The sequence below is a fragment of the Mus pahari genome, chromosome 5 (genome assembly GCF_900095145.1).
Source record: "Mus pahari chromosome 5, PAHARI_EIJ_v1.1, whole genome shotgun sequence".
Taxonomy (NCBI): Eukaryota; Metazoa; Chordata; class Mammalia; order Rodentia; family Muridae; genus Mus; species Mus pahari.
In genome coordinates this window covers 109,939,610-109,954,767 of record NC_034594.1, presented here as the reverse complement: position 1 = coordinate 109,954,767, position 15,158 = coordinate 109,939,610, and the positions used below count along the sequence as shown (strand labels likewise).

The window sequence follows — 15,158 nt, the reverse complement described above, 5'->3', positions numbered from 1 at the left end:
GTGTGGCTGCAAGGGTCCCGCGTGCTCATTTTCTCTGTGTCAGTGGGCAGTTCAGCTTCTGATGCTCACTTGTATGACTCCCACAGTCTTTTGTCCTTGGGACTTCAGGGTCAAGAAACCTAGGCAGCCCTATTCGGTGAGCACCAGGGAAAGGTAGCCCCTCTGTGTAACCCAAGTTGGTGTCAAACTCATGATCCCTGTGCCTTAGCCTCCTGAGTGCTGAGACTACAGGTGTGTGCCACCCATATGCAGTGATGTCTTCTTAAGATAAGGAGCCCCTGTGCAGGCTGTGGGGACTCTGAAAAGTACGAGGATTCCAACCGGTGCGTGTTAAGTTAAATGCAGTCTCTTAAAACTGTTTATTGAGGAAGTACTATGGTCAGGCACAAGCACGTCACCTGCGTTACCTCCTTCAATCCGTTCGGCAACATTACAGGACAAGACCTACCATCGAAGGAAACCGAGGAAGCCAGAGGTAAAAGAACTCGTTAGATCCCGTGGCAGCAGACTTGGAGTGTGTGCCCACACCTTTAGAGCAAGAGGCTCATCACAGGCATTAATCTGCAGCCCCCTCATCCCCTCCAAAGGACAATGTGCATTCTCTGACAAATATTTTATTAAAGCCATTTCCCTGACTATCAGGGAAGGCCCCTGCCTACTGTCCACTTCCCCTTATCCTATGACTCTGAGTGACTAGGTAGACAAGGGTTCGGGGTTCTAATCCTGCCTATTCCCAGATCAGGGCATTGGCATTTTGCTTCCTTTCCCAACCACCAACCCCGGCACCTTGAAAATAAATCCGTCTTCCTGATGGTTGGCTGAAGCTGGGAGAAGGTTAAGTCCTCACGTGCTGAGTCCCTGGTGGCAGGTGTTCCCTCTCACACCGAGCTTTGGAGCCTGAGCTAGGAGCATAGTCCACCATATTTCTATCTGTGTGCTTGCTGCAGCCTGGAAGCCCCCAGGTCAGGAGGCAGGCGCCCTAAGCTCACTCTCGTCTCAGCACTAGTTGCACAAGATGTGGGTACGGTCTTGTCATTTCCCCTCTCTTCCTCCTCCTCCCACTTCTCTGGAAGAAGGGTGGGCCGCGTGGGGATCAGAAAGGTGGGCAAAGTTGGCTAACCAAACCTCTACTATTTGCTAGATAACTTCCGGGACTTCCCGTTACCTCTCACCCAAGGGTCCCAGATCAAACAGCATGACCCTTGCCGGGTTCCAAAGTGGGCAGAAATGGATGGGAGGTTCCAGAAGCAGGTTAGGACTCTCATGGATCCATCTGCACCTTTCTCTGGAACAACTGAAGTAGTTAGAGGACTTGGGCCGGAGGACCTCTTCTGGAAGTGATGGTAGCTGGTCCTTCGGTAAAGGAAAGGCTCAATTGTGCTAAGGCTTCCTGTCCTGACAACGCCCGGCGTAGCCCCCGCCACGCAGCAGCCGCCTTTCTGCGGCCGGCCGGCTGGGGAGGCGGGGCAGGAAGGCTAACGCAGGAAAGGGTTACGGGAATAGCTTTCCAATGACAAAGTCTGGAAGGGACCCATGCCTCCGCCCCTCTGCGGGTTAAGCTGGCACAGTGCAGGGAGGAAAGCGAGGGCGATCCGCAGCCGGGCCTCCCCTCCCGCCCACCCCCCCAGTCGCGGGCGCTCCCGGCTCGGCCCTTCGCCGAGGCAGCCGGCGTGTGCCTAGGGCAGCGGGTCACCAGGCTCCGCCCCCGGCCGCCCGGCCCGGGGGACGGCACTTTGTTCAGGATGCCGCCTCCTTCTCGTAGTGGAGCGGGAGCCCGCGGCCGCCCTAGTGAGAGGCTGGAGGCCGGAGTGCGCAGCGCGGGCTGAAATTCGCGCGGGGAGCCGGCTGGGCCCCGGGAACCCCCGGGAAACTTTCTGATCGCGAGGACAGGACGCCCGGCACTGCGCTGCTCGGGCGATGCGCGACTCTGCGCGGCGACAGCGCGGACCCACAACCCGGGACCTGAAGCGCTCCGGTGAGTGGCCCGCACGGGTCGGTCGCGGCGGCGGCGCTGAGCTCTGCACTTGGAGGGGCTGGAGTCAGCCCGAGGGAGGAGAGTCTGATGCCGGAGGGAGGCTGCGGGCTGGCGCAGGAGAAGCGCGGGATAATAACCGGGATGTTAGTGGCTTCGCCCGAGTGCCTACGCTGCGGCTGGACCTTGCGTCTGTTCTAGGGTTAACAATGTGACCATCTAATTCCAACCCTCTGTGCTTCAGTTTCCCTTCCTAAGAAATACCTGTCATTTAAAGTGCTCTAAGTTCCAGCAATCAAAGGCACGAAATGCTGTGTTATTACACACACACACACACACACACACACACACACACACACAGAGACAGAGACAGAGACAGAGAGACAGAGACAGACAGAGAGAGAGAAACAGAGAGACAGAGACAGACAGAGACAGAGATCCTGACATAGTCAAGTCAGACCACCACCACCACACCCTCTGAAGCAGCTACTTAACTCTTCCAACATCCCTGGAGGAGCTAAAGGAACAGCAGGGGCAGGTGACCTGGCTAGGCTGGTCCAGAAAATATGCACTGCCCCGCCACCACTACCATCCCCCTGCACGAGGGATACGCTGAGAAGCGCCCTCTTCAAGGCTGTTTCTTCTGGCGCTTACCCAGGACGTCTGGGAGCAGAAAGAGCATCCCGGGGGAGAAAGGAGCGAGGAGAAAAGAGAAGTTGTGAAAATGTGAGAGAGGCTCACCTGAGTGTGCGGGTGCGGTGCCTGGGTTTTTTGTGGTCCCTTTTAATCTTCAGACTCTACCAAAACTGACCATAGGACAGAGAGCTGACCAAGTCTGCTGATGGCATAAAGGGCAGGAAGGAACTGGGGCGGACCTGAGTGGTGAGTGGCTCGGGCAGTGCACTAGAGTAATGCCCATCCAGCAAAGAGAGTCCCTTGTCCCCCCAGAGCTGAACACAGGAAAATCAGCTGGTGACTCAATGGGACTTTGTTAGGACGTCGGAGAGCGCAGCTGGCGCCGGCTTAAGGGAAGTGCTGGATCCCCCCTCGATAACACACTGTTTATCTGGCTTCCTGTTTCAGCCATTGAGATACCATTGGCTGGTTCAAATTCAATGCTAAGAAGCCTGTGGCCAGTTCTCCCGGCAAAGTCTGTGGGCTCATACAGACTTTTGCACTGTCTCCTATTTAAATCCTTGGACCTTTGGCACCGCTGTCACTCGTGATGCGGTAGGGGGACTTCCCGCAGATGGTCACTCCAGAGACCTTGGCTTCTTCCCTCAGGACAAAGATACCCATTCCTCCGTCTTACTGACTGTTTCCATCCTGCTTTGGTTGGCGCATCTTTTTACCCTAGGAAGGGAACTGCAGCAATCAGGATGTCTCCTGAGATGTGCTTTACACAGGGGAGGATTCTAGATCAATTCCCTGTCAGCCTGTAGTTCCTCCTTCCGTTCTGTGCTGTGGAGTTTGGATGCGAGAATAGTTCTTTGCCTTCCTTGCTCTGGTCCTCATGTTCATAAAGTTGATCCAGAAAGAGAGAAACTGCTGGAAGAATAGACATTCCCACCCCCCCACCCCCCAACCCCCACCCCCTCCCCCACCCCCACCCCCGGCTCCGGGTGAGCCTCCAGGGACCTTTACCTGAGGTTGCCAGGTAAGGGGGCTGTTGCTTATCTGAGGCTTCCAGAGGGCTGGTCTTAACTCCCCAGGGGTTGGGGGGGGGCAGGCCTTTGATTCTGCTTTGGATTTTAGACAAGCAAGAATCCTCACACAAGCTTTCCTTCCCCTGTCACTGGATCTGACCAGCAGATAGTAAGCGCTTTATAAATATTTGCCAACTTAATGAAGCTGGGAGGGAAATCTTCATGGCACCCAGAGCTCACCCTCCATTTCATGCAAATGACAGGCAGGCTATGCATTCTTTGAGAGTCTAGGTTTGGGTATCTGGTGGCCCTGGTGCGTCTTGGCCTGAGGAAACACCCTTTGTCCTGGACCTTGCCTAATCTGTCTCCTACCTCAACTTCATGTGAACAATTTCCAAACTCCAAGGCCTCAAGCGTACTAAGCTGTGTGCACCCGACCAAGCTACAGCCCGGTCGGTCCTCAGCGCCATCTTGGCCCAGTAGGAAAGAGTTCCAGGAAGCATGGAAGCATCTTTTTCAAGCCTGCTCATCTTTCATCCTTCCATTTTTTAGTTGATGTGACTTCTCTCTCTTTTAAAGTACTTCTGACTCTTTACAGGGTTTGTCACAGACTAGCATTTTAAAAGAACCTCTGTGTCTCAGCCCAAGCCCGCTCCCTTCCCTTCAGCCCAGACTTCGGGCCTCCTGAAGGAAGGGCTGGGCTTCTGGCTACACAGCTGTGGTGCTGCAGAGCCCGCCCTTCCATGAGAGGAGCTCAAGCCTCCTCTCTCTAGAGAAGTTGAGTCTCCTTAGTAAATTGCCACCTTGTAGGTAGAGCTCTTTGTCTGCAGTATTTGCATGCACAGATCTCAGCAGACAGTCCTGAGCTGTTAGCAGGAAAGAGAGAAGCAGAAACCCAGGAAGAGGGAAGAAGGGCTGTCTCCAGCCACCCGCTCTTCTGTGGAACACTGGGATCTAAGAAGTGTGGCAATACTTGGCAAACACTTCATCTTGCTGGCCTCTAGTCCCTTACACACACACACACACACACACACACACTCACACATGCTCACGTTCATATACACACACAGAAATAATTAAAAATATTTTTAGTTTCCTTTTCTTTCCTTTTTAAAAGTTCCTTTTTAATAAACACACACACACACACACACAGAGCATTACTGACTTTTTAAGTGGAAACACCCTCTTCAGTTGCTTGGGCCTAATCTCCTAGGGAGGCTGAGGCTGACTCAGGCTTAGTTTCCTCCAAGGGGTCTGGGAGTTTGCTTCCCAGCTTCCTGTGACTCCTGAGACAAGAAGGGAGGCCGGATGGCTCATGGATCTGAGCACGCCTGTGGGGCCCCCTCTACCACCCTCATCAAATCTATTTGCTCTATTTAATTTTAATATGCGATGTACTAATATGCATGAGAAATCAGGGGCACTGGTGCATGCGCCTCACCGAGGACTGTTAATAACAAGATGTTTCCACTTCAAAGGACTACAAGGCTATTCTGATGGCCAGTCCTCTGATGTTCTGAAAGCTTTCCTAAATGGATTTGTTTCTTAATTTCCTTTCTGGATTGTCCGCTGCCGGTATGTGTGTATGCCGATCTTATAACCTGCTGAATTTTCCCCGGGAGTGTTTTTTTGTGTCTGAATTTGGAATCTTCTGTATCTAAGGCCACAGCAGCTAGGAATAAAGGTAGTTTTACTTCTTCCACTTTGGTTTAGGTAGGGGCTTTCCTTCCTAGCCAATTGCTTGGGCTGTAACTTTCAGTACACTGAGTAGCCTCAGAGACAGCAGGCATCCATCCCCCTCTTATTCTCCATCTTAGAGAAGAGCTTTGTGTCTTTCACTACCTAATACAATGTGAGCCATGGGCGTCTCATCTTTGCCTTTTATCATCTGGTAAGGATTCACTTCTATTTATAATTTCTAATTTTTTTTGTGTGTGTGTGAAAGGATGCTGTATTGTACCAAGTGCTCTTTTCTTCATGAACCATGTGACATCTTTTCTCCCTTCATGTTGCTCATGCGCTGTGCTTCCTTCACTAAAGCCACCTTTGCATTCTGGGATAAATGATGCTGGAAGTTTTCTTTTTCTTTTTCAATAATCTGCAATTCGTGGACCTGGGTGGGATGGTGCTAATTATATTTTTCTTTATAATTGTGCTTGAAATGCTGAAAGAAAATTTTTATCATGGGAAAATATATATAACAGAAAATTTACCCATTTACAAACTTTTTTTTTTCTTTTGGGACATAGTCTCTCTCTCTATAACCCTGACTTTCCTGGAACTCTCTGTAAAGACTCGATCAAACTCACAGAGATATGCCTGCCTCTGCCTCCTGAGTGTTGAGATTAAAGGTGTGGCCACCAAGCCTGAATTAACAACTTTTTTAAAGACAAAGAATAAAAAGACAGTATAATGAGCCTGGAGATATGACTCAGTGGTTAAGAGCACTGACTGCTCTTCCAGAGGTCCTGAGTTCAATTCCCAACAACCACATGGTGATTCACAACCATCTGAAATGGGATCTGATGCCCTCTTCTGGTGTGTCTGACTATAGTGTACTTATATATGTAAAATAAATAAATAAATAAATCTTAAAAAAAAAAAAAAAAAAAGACAGTATAATACAAACTGGCCACAAGATCTGATTCCTCTGCTCTAACCTCCCAAGTGCTAGCAATTACAAACTTGTGCCACCATACCCAGCATTTTTAGCCACTTGTCAATGTACGGTTTAGTGGAATTAGATGCTGCATATTGTTTGGTAATCACCAACACTAGCTATCTCTAAAGCTTCTTAATCCTCCTAACCTAAAAGCTACCTATTAAAGATTAACTCCCAACTGGGTGTGTCGGCCCAGGCTGTGATCCCAGTATGTAGAAGGCATAGAAGGCATAGAAGGCAATGCAGGAGGAGATGGAGGTTGAGTCCTGTCAGGGTTGTATAGCAAGCCTCTATCTCAAAAATCCCACAAGTAGGGGGCTGAAGAGGTGGCTCAGCGGTTAAGAGCACTGACTGCTCTTCCAGAGGTCCTGAGTTCAATTCCCAGCAACCTCGTGGTGGCTCACAACCATCTGTAATGGGATCTGATGCCTCTTCTGGTGTGTCTGAAGACAGAGACAGTGTACTCACATATATGAAATAAGTAAATATATAAATCTATTTAAAAAATAATCCCACAAATAAATAAAACTAAATAATGAATAGAACCTTCATTCCCCTCCTCCCATCTTTTGGCAACCAAAATTACATGTTTTCATATCTATAAATTTGTGAACACTTCTTTAAGAATGACAGGGCTAGCTGGGCATGGTGGCACACGCCTTTAATCCCAGCACTCGGGAGACAGAGGCAGGCGGATTTCTGAGTTCGAGGCCAGCCTGGTCTACAGAGTGAGTTCCAGGACAGCCAGGGCTATACAGAGAAAAACCAAACAAAAAAAAAAAAAAAAAAAAAAGAATGACAGGGCTAAAACATTCTTTTTTCTTGTCTTTTAGTCTCCCAAAAACGTCTCTCAGTCTGGATATGACTGCTGAGATTGGACACAAGCTGATGATGTGTGGCTAATCCAAAGCCCAGTGTGACCTTCCTGTCCTCTAGTTCGTGTTGCTTTTCTCTTTACTTCATCCGGGAGACCTTTTAAACATTACTGATCTTCGGACCATCCCCGGAGACGTAGCTTCAGTTAGTTTGGACTATGGCTTCAGTACCTGTCGTTTAGAATAAATCTCCCTTGGTAATTCTAATGCTGTGTGAGGGTTGGCTCTACCACTGGATGGGCTGGTTTACTGGCTGGACCCTTTGACCGATCACAGCTTCCAGGGAAGCTGTTCCCTCTCATCTGCTCCACAGGACTGACCCACTTTACATCCCGTTACTAATTTTAAAATCTATTTACAAACACGGTAAATGGCAACTTCCATAGAATGAATGCTTTCAAAGTTGAAAAGAGCATTAATTATGTAGTCTCACCCCCCATAAAATCTCCCTTCTAGTGCTCATCCAGAGACACCTCTGTTACCAGGGAACTCCTAACAACACCGAAATCAACTTATTTCCTATTCGCGGTTCTGCTTTCGGAGTTCCCCTCATATTAAAAATGTTGTGGTTGTGACCTTTACCTCTTGGAAAACGCCACAGTATTAGTATCATCAAAATGCACCCCTAAATCGAGCCACGCAGGACGAATGTAATTGCTGCCTTTCTACTGTTTGAAAATAGCTACCCTGGCCCCCACTCTCTTCCTTTCATCACTTGGTGTGTTGTCAGGGAGCACATATGATATGATATTCTGAGCCAGCCTCGGAGTTACACTTTATATCTTGACTTAGTGTGTAAAGGGCAACAAACATGAGTGTCCAGCAAATATTGAATTTGAAATTACAGCCTCCACATTTACGCCATTACTTTCATATCATCTTAGGCAGGCTACAGGACCCGTTAGAGACTCGGTTTCTTCTCCATAAAAAGTGGGATGAGAATATCTAACTCATGGGACAGTCCCAGATCTCCTGAGCTCAGCTGCCACCCTTACCCTGAGTGTGGTTGCACACACCACACAGAGAAGCTCTCAAAAGTGCCAAGTTTGTGGGAAACAGCTAGGGAGTGACTGCGTGACTTGAGTCTATGGTAAAGGTGTGTGTTCAATAATTGAAGATTCTTCTTCCCCCTCTCCTTCCTCAGTCTACTTGGCCCCCTTGGAACAAGCTACAGTTCACCCCAACTTGTGTCCAGAAAAGCAGCAATTAATTTATGAGTTTCCTGGTATGTACCTACTGATCTGTAGGCAGTTTACCTGGTACAATCTAGTTGGCAAAGTAGGATTTTTACGCCTGCCCCTCCCCAATTTCAGATTGGAAACCTGAGATTTAGGCTCCCTGAGAAAGGATAAAAGAGCCTAAAGCAACAAAAAGTCTTACTGTATCTTCTGCTCATTTTCTTTTGGCGTTATCTAACGTGCAGGAGTAGACTTCAAGGCTAGCATAGACTGGATATTCAATAAATTATTGCCAGAGTCAATTCCCAGTGCCTGTTTTCCCAGCTCATTGGTGCAGATAATTAAGTTGACTGGAAAGGAGAAACAAGGTTCCTGGTGGTGCCAAGACGCCAACTGTTCTCTTCTTGCTCGCCTTGAACAAAGGAGAGGCAGCTGAGGAGACACACAGTAGAGGGTGCCCAGCCAGGATGGTAGCATGGCAGCTGCGTCCCCGTCTCTCCTTGGGTGGTTCTGTGAAGTCGACTGGCTTTTCTTGCCCAAAGCATTGGAGGGGCTTGATTGTGTTGGGGACCTAGATGTTCTCACCGGATATCTGTTGGCCCCCAGACCACTGAGCCCTGTACAGCCTTCTGGGCACTGTGAGCTCTACTTGGGAGCTTTAAGAGGTCAGCCATGATGCTCACCCCTGTTCTGGGTGGAGGCTGGGTCCTCAGGGTGCCAGGGAAGGGCACTGGGACACGATCAACCTGCTCTTCCAGACACTTTCCCCAGCAAGGTTTTGTTAGAAAACTTTCAAACCAGTAGAGAAGGGTTGTGCAGCGAGCATTTCATTGCTGTTCTTACATTTTACCATCTGTACCCTCTTCCTCTTTTTTATGGGAGGAAGGCGGAGGAACCTTTTAGAGACGTGTGTGTGTGTGTGTGTGTGTGTGTGTGTGTGTGTGTGTGTAGAGAGAGAGCAATAAAACAAAGTGTCATTGTCAAGTAAATTTAGACATCTACTGTTTAAGAATATATACAGAGCCATTTGAGAATAATTGTTGGCATCATGACACTCAAACCCTTAGTTAACTGTGTTTCCTAAGAGCAGAGACATTCTCTTACATACTTACTGTGCCTTAATCATACCCAGTAAAACTGGATCTAACAGAATTAGTTAAAATATGGGCCATATCGAATTCCCAGGTTGTTCTCCAACCACATAGAGGGCTGCTCTTTTTTTTTTTTTTTTTTCCTTAATAGCGCTGGCTGCTGTGTTGAGGCCTGAATTGAAGATTTATCTCCTGGAAGGAGGGCCAGGGTCTTTTTGATTGGGATCATGATATCCTGGATGAAGAGCACTTGATTGCTTTAGATAGTTTCTTACTATATAGGCTAGTAAGCTTTGAACTTGAGTGATTCACTCCACCCCCCAGCCCCACCCCAGCCTCTTCAGTAGCTGATACTATAGTCATGCTCAGCTGAGAAATGCTTTAATTTATATCACTCAGTTCAATCTTTACAATAACTAATGGAGGCATTTTACTGGTAAAGAAGTCACAGTCAGAGAGTCATCCAAGGTGCCTGTGTGTGAGCCATTATTACTTTTCCTGCTGCACACCAGGCCATAAGTACAGGAGAAAATGATAGTGTATTCATGGAAGGGCCAGGTGACAGTCACTAGCCTCTCCTCTAGGTCAGGTGGAATGCTCGGTCACGAGCGTTAGTGTAAGCATCTGTTTTCATTCTTTTGGACTGAGAATGAGAGACACCGACTAACGTTGGCACAACGTGAATTAGAATGATTTGTATATCATCAAAAGTTCAGGCAGGTGAGTAGCCAAAGAGCTAAAGACAGAAAATGGTTTAGGCAATGGGACAGGGTTAGGAGGAGTCAGGCCAAGAACCTACTGCTTGCTGTTGAAAAGTTTGTTCTAATGGGAATCTCCCATGGTGTGGCAACAGCCCGCTTTGGGTTTGTTTCTGATTTTAAATTGCAGAAAGGAGAGGGGGGACACAGGTCTGGTCTAGAGACTTCCCTGCCATACTGAGCTGGGCTGGAGAGGGCATTCTGAAGCTCTGGGTGCCCACAGGCAACTACTCAGAAGTGCCCATGGCATATTCAATAGGACACTCTCAATGCCACACAGCCCACCAGCCATGATGATTTTGATGTAAAATACTTGAAGGATTTTTTTGCTTCTAAAAATATTTGAACATGAGCACTTCATTTATTGTTTGCTTAAAAGTGTCTGCTTTTTCATAACCCGGAACATAAACAAACATTATTGGGAAATGAGTTTTTTTTTTTTTTTTTTTTTGAGACAGGGTTTCTCTGTATAGCCCTGGCTGTCCTGGAAGACTTTTTTTTACTTAAGGTTATTTTCAAACATGATGAAATTTTATAAAAACTAAAATTGAATGCGGATGTTGTTGATGCATGACATTTTGTAGGTGTTTAATGAAATCTTGATTAATGCCAAGTTTACAATTTATTTTTGTACTGTAGAACATGTAACATATTTTTCTGCTGCTCACATCTGTAAAGTTCCTTGGCTCTGGGCTTCTTTCCTGGGAGCAGAGGGTAGGGTTAGGGGTATGATACGGGTGGGGGTACGGGTGTGGGCCCCAAAGGTGTCTCTGGGGCACTGTTGAGACACACCACTCCAGCACTGTCCTAGGATGGGTGGACCTCAGCTGCATGTATGTCATCCTTCTGACACGGCCCTTTCTCCGGCCTTGTCTTTTCTCTGTCTTTTACTAACGCTGCCCTTCCGTAGGTGTGCACTGTTCTCTCTAGTGCATGCTCTGAGGCCGGTAACTCCCTCCCCCACAGCTCATTCATTCGTTCATAGCAGCCCTATGAACTGGGCAGGACAAACACCCCCTTTCTATAGATGGTGAAAACAGGCCAACATGAACTACATTGTAAGTACTAAACTTGTCTCAAAATACACACACACACACACACACACACACACACACACACACACACATACACACACACACAATCATATTGCCGATTTTATTCTTCCTGCTCGCTTGTAACCCAGGTAGTCAAAGCAACAGCAAAAACGGGTTGTGTTTTGAAATTTGTTTCTTATTTTCTCACCAGAATTGAGAATAACATAAAGTTAAGCCTATGTCAGATTGACAACTCATTAAAATCTCTTTGCTAAAATGCTTAGCTAGTTTAGGGCAAATAAGTGGGCCATTCCCATTTTACAGATCTATGCTGTCCAGCCTTGTGGTTACTCCCAATCCCCTTTTAAATGCCATCACAAACACACCCCACCACACCCCACCGCACCCCACTGCACCCCACCACCCTCCACCACACCACACCACACCACACCACACCACACCACACCACACCACACCCCACCGGAGGCAGTTCCCCTCCCTCTTGCCTTTAGAGAAATCCAAGGCTGCTAGAGACATCTAGACAGTGAGCACTTGGCCGGGTGGCCTTGGGACATGGTTGAGAAGGACTGCCACTGATCTGGCTGCAGACACTGAGGCCTCTCTGCACCCCCACCCAAGCCTAGACAAAGGCCTCCGTGTTTGGGGTGATGGGCAGGGCATGGCCTGAGATCTGTGAAGCCAGAGCAGGGCTGAGAACATGGACAGCACACAGTAGGGGCTCAGAAAACATTTACAGATTGGTTACTCAGAGATCAAAGTCACCTTTAAACTCAACTGAGGCAAAGTGGGGGAGGGGGCTGGAATGCCTGTCCATCCCCCTTCTCAGCCCCCAGGAGGCCATGGATCCAGACTTCCCTGGCAGTCTTGGAGGCCACCTCTTGCTTCCTCCGCCTCTCTTTGACAGGCCTGACTTGGGATCCTGTCATTTCCCCAGCCTTCAGTTTTCTTATCCAAAAGACAACTGTGGCATTAGCTGATCTGCAGAATTGTGGTGCTCTAGGGAGGAGCTGGTCCTCTGGTGTGGTGCTCTAGGGAGGAGCTGGTCCTCTGGTGTGGTGTTCTAGGGAGGAGCTGGTCCTCTGGTGTGATGATCTAGGGAGGAGCTGGTCCTCTGGTGTGGTGCTCTAGGGAGGAGCTGGTCCTCTNTCTAGGGAGGAGCTGGTCCTCTGGTGTGGTGCTCTAGGGAGGAGCTGTTGCTCTGGTACAAAGGGAAAGTTGGTTATGACCATTGGCCCTGACCCATGTTCAGGGACCCGTGTTTCTATACTTACTGACAATTGGCCCACAGAGGGTCTGTGTCAGGCAGGAAAGTAACTAAAACGAAGTCACCATTGCATCAGACATGCAGCTCCAGCACCTCAGGTTACTCTTTTGGGAGGATTTATTCCCAATAGGGTATTTATACACCAGACATGTGGTGGGACAATGTTACCTTGTCATGGGGTCAGAGAGGTACGTCCTGCGCCAGCTCTGAGATATATGATCCCTCTGAGCCCACTGGGCCCCAGACTGCAGTGTGTGTGTGTGTGTGTGTGTGTGTGTGTGTGTGTGTGTGTGTGTGTAAAATGAATGTGGCCCAAGGTTTTGTTTGGCAAGGCTGGCCCATTATCTGGTCCAGTCTGTGTCTCTGAGTATTACAGATAGCACGGGCTTCAGAAGGAGGGATCGCAGATGTGTCTGAGGCAAAGAATATGGAAAGGTGGGAGATTTGAATTGGTGAACTCCAGGCTTGTGGGCTAAAAGACAGATGGGTCCATCTCCATGACAATGGGACATCCGGGAACTCTCTGCCTGGTTGCCTCTGAGGCAGAGCTCTGCCTTACAAAGCTGGAAAGAGCCAGGCTCAGGGGTCCTAGGGTTGAGCTTGCTGCTCTGTTTTCTTCCACTGGCATCTTTGTGGCAAGCCTGGACAGGGTCCTGAATAGGCCTCTGAATAGGATTCAGAGAAGGAAATGGGAGCCCACAGTTCCCTGCAGTCTTCTGAAAATCTAGACTTCCTTACAAATAAAAAGGAAGTGCTCGCTCTCTTTTTTGTTGTATTTGATTTTCATTTTAATCAAAATAAAATTTACAAACAGTCATGTGAACAGATCTTAAGTGTCTGGTTTGAAGTGTTTTTGATGACACAGAACTGCTCCAAGAGCCACTCCCGTCCTTTTCATCAGTAGATACCACCCCCCACAGCTGTGTCACTTCGCTGATGTGTATTGCCATAAATTAGTTTTGTCTATTAATGAATTTCATAGGAATGAATAATGGAATATGTTCTAGTTTGAATCTGTTTTAGCTGAGCATAAATTAGAGGTAAAAGCAATTTTCCGATTCTGCCAAGTTTGATAGACGCATCCTCGTTGAGCTGTATGGTTCAGTTTGTGTTGTGTTGTGTTGTGTTGTTTGTGTTGTTTCTGCACAGTCTCACAGTGTGATCCAGCCTCGGCTCAGACTCGTAGCAATCCCCCTGCTTGTCTCCGTGCATTCTGGGATTGCTGACGTGAGTGAACACACTCAGCCGTTTGCGTCTTTTCCTTTCTGATATGAAAGGACCACAGCTTATTTATAGATTCCTTAATTACAACACCAGGCAACTGTGGTACCCGTGAGGGTTCCGAGGGCTCGGATACACCGGTAGAGAGATGGCCATGGTCTTTGTACTTGGGAGGGTGAAGTCAAGGGAATCACAATTTCTAGGCAAGCCTGGGCTCCACTGTCAGTTTGAGGCCAGCCTGGGCAACTCAGTGCAACCCAACTCAGGGAGGGCGAAAGGAGAGATGAGGAAAAGCGACTGTGGCAATCCTTAGAGAAATCCTAGATGTGTCCTTGTTGACTTTGCTTCTGGGCCATCTTTTCTTCCTATGGTGACCTTCTGTTCTTTCCTACATTGCAGCCACCCTTGAACCTGCAGATTCTCTGTAGAGGGGTAGTGTTTTTTCTCCAAGTTCACTGGTCTGTATTGAGCTGGCACGTGTCAACAGGCAGGAGTGTCTGTCCCTGCCTGTGAAAGACAAAGGCACCTGAGCAGGACGGGGTCCTGTTGGTGATGGAGAGGGTGGAGACGGGGGGGGGGGGGGGGGGGCAAGCTGGCTAACAGGGGTATTGTCCCAGGTGGGGTTACATTGACTGTGCTCAGTTGGGAACCCAGCACTCAGCATGAGTCTGATACACAGGGAGCAGCTGATAAAGCAACGTTGTTGACTAATGGTCTGGAAAAGGGGAGCTGAAGCAACAAACCCACTGCCACACTCCTGCTATGGAAGCTCTGAGCTTGGGTAGCCCCTCTGGGAGAGGAAGGGCGGATAAGGTTTCACAAAAGAAGACCCAGCAGGGTGGAGCGCTTGTGGCCTGTGGGAGATACAAATGGCTGGAGAGCCAAGAGCGGGAGCAGTACTTTTAGAGGATCACTGGCCTAGGAGTGGAACCCTCTTGTCTGTACCCCTTGGTGCAGCTCATGTAAGCTTCTTTTCTCTTAGAGACCTCCTCTCCCAAGCTGGTGGCATATTAGGTGTCCTGTGGCTGCCTGTGTGGCAGAAGTTCATCAGTATATGGTGATGCCTGTAATCCCAACATGCAGAGGCTGAGGCAGGAGGATAGAGAGAGAGTTGGAGGCCAGCCTGGACTACATAGAAAAGCCCTGTCTCTTCAGGGCTAGAAAGATGGATGGCTCATTGGTTAAAATTTCTGGCTGTGCTTGCTAAGGACCTGAGTTTGGTTCCCAGCACCCACTTGGAACACTAGTCTCAGGGAATCCAATGTATTCTTCTGGTCCCAGGCAGGCAGATAGTATACATACATACATACATACATACATGCATACATACATACATACATGCAGAAGAACAGTCATACACATAAAATAACAACTGAATAGTCTTGATTTTTATAAAGTCTTTATTTACATGTATGTCTTTCCAATCCCAACAAGCA

The 15,158-nt window shown here is 48.3% G+C and overlaps 1 protein-coding gene across 4 annotated transcripts in view; it reads left to right on the top strand.

Annotated features, from left to right (window-relative positions):
* Nucleotides 1-1,779: 1,779 nt before the first annotated feature.
* Nav1 (neuron navigator 1) overlaps nucleotides 1,780-15,158 on the top strand; it is a 255,032-nt gene continuing 241,653 nt past the window's right edge. For all 4 annotated transcript variants that reach the window (XM_029538188.1, XM_029538187.1, XM_029538186.1 and 1 more), the window contains exon 1: nucleotides 1,780-1,975. The gene's annotated coding sequence lies outside the window, so the exon portion shown is untranslated. The remainder of the gene's footprint in view (nucleotides 1,976-15,158) is intronic.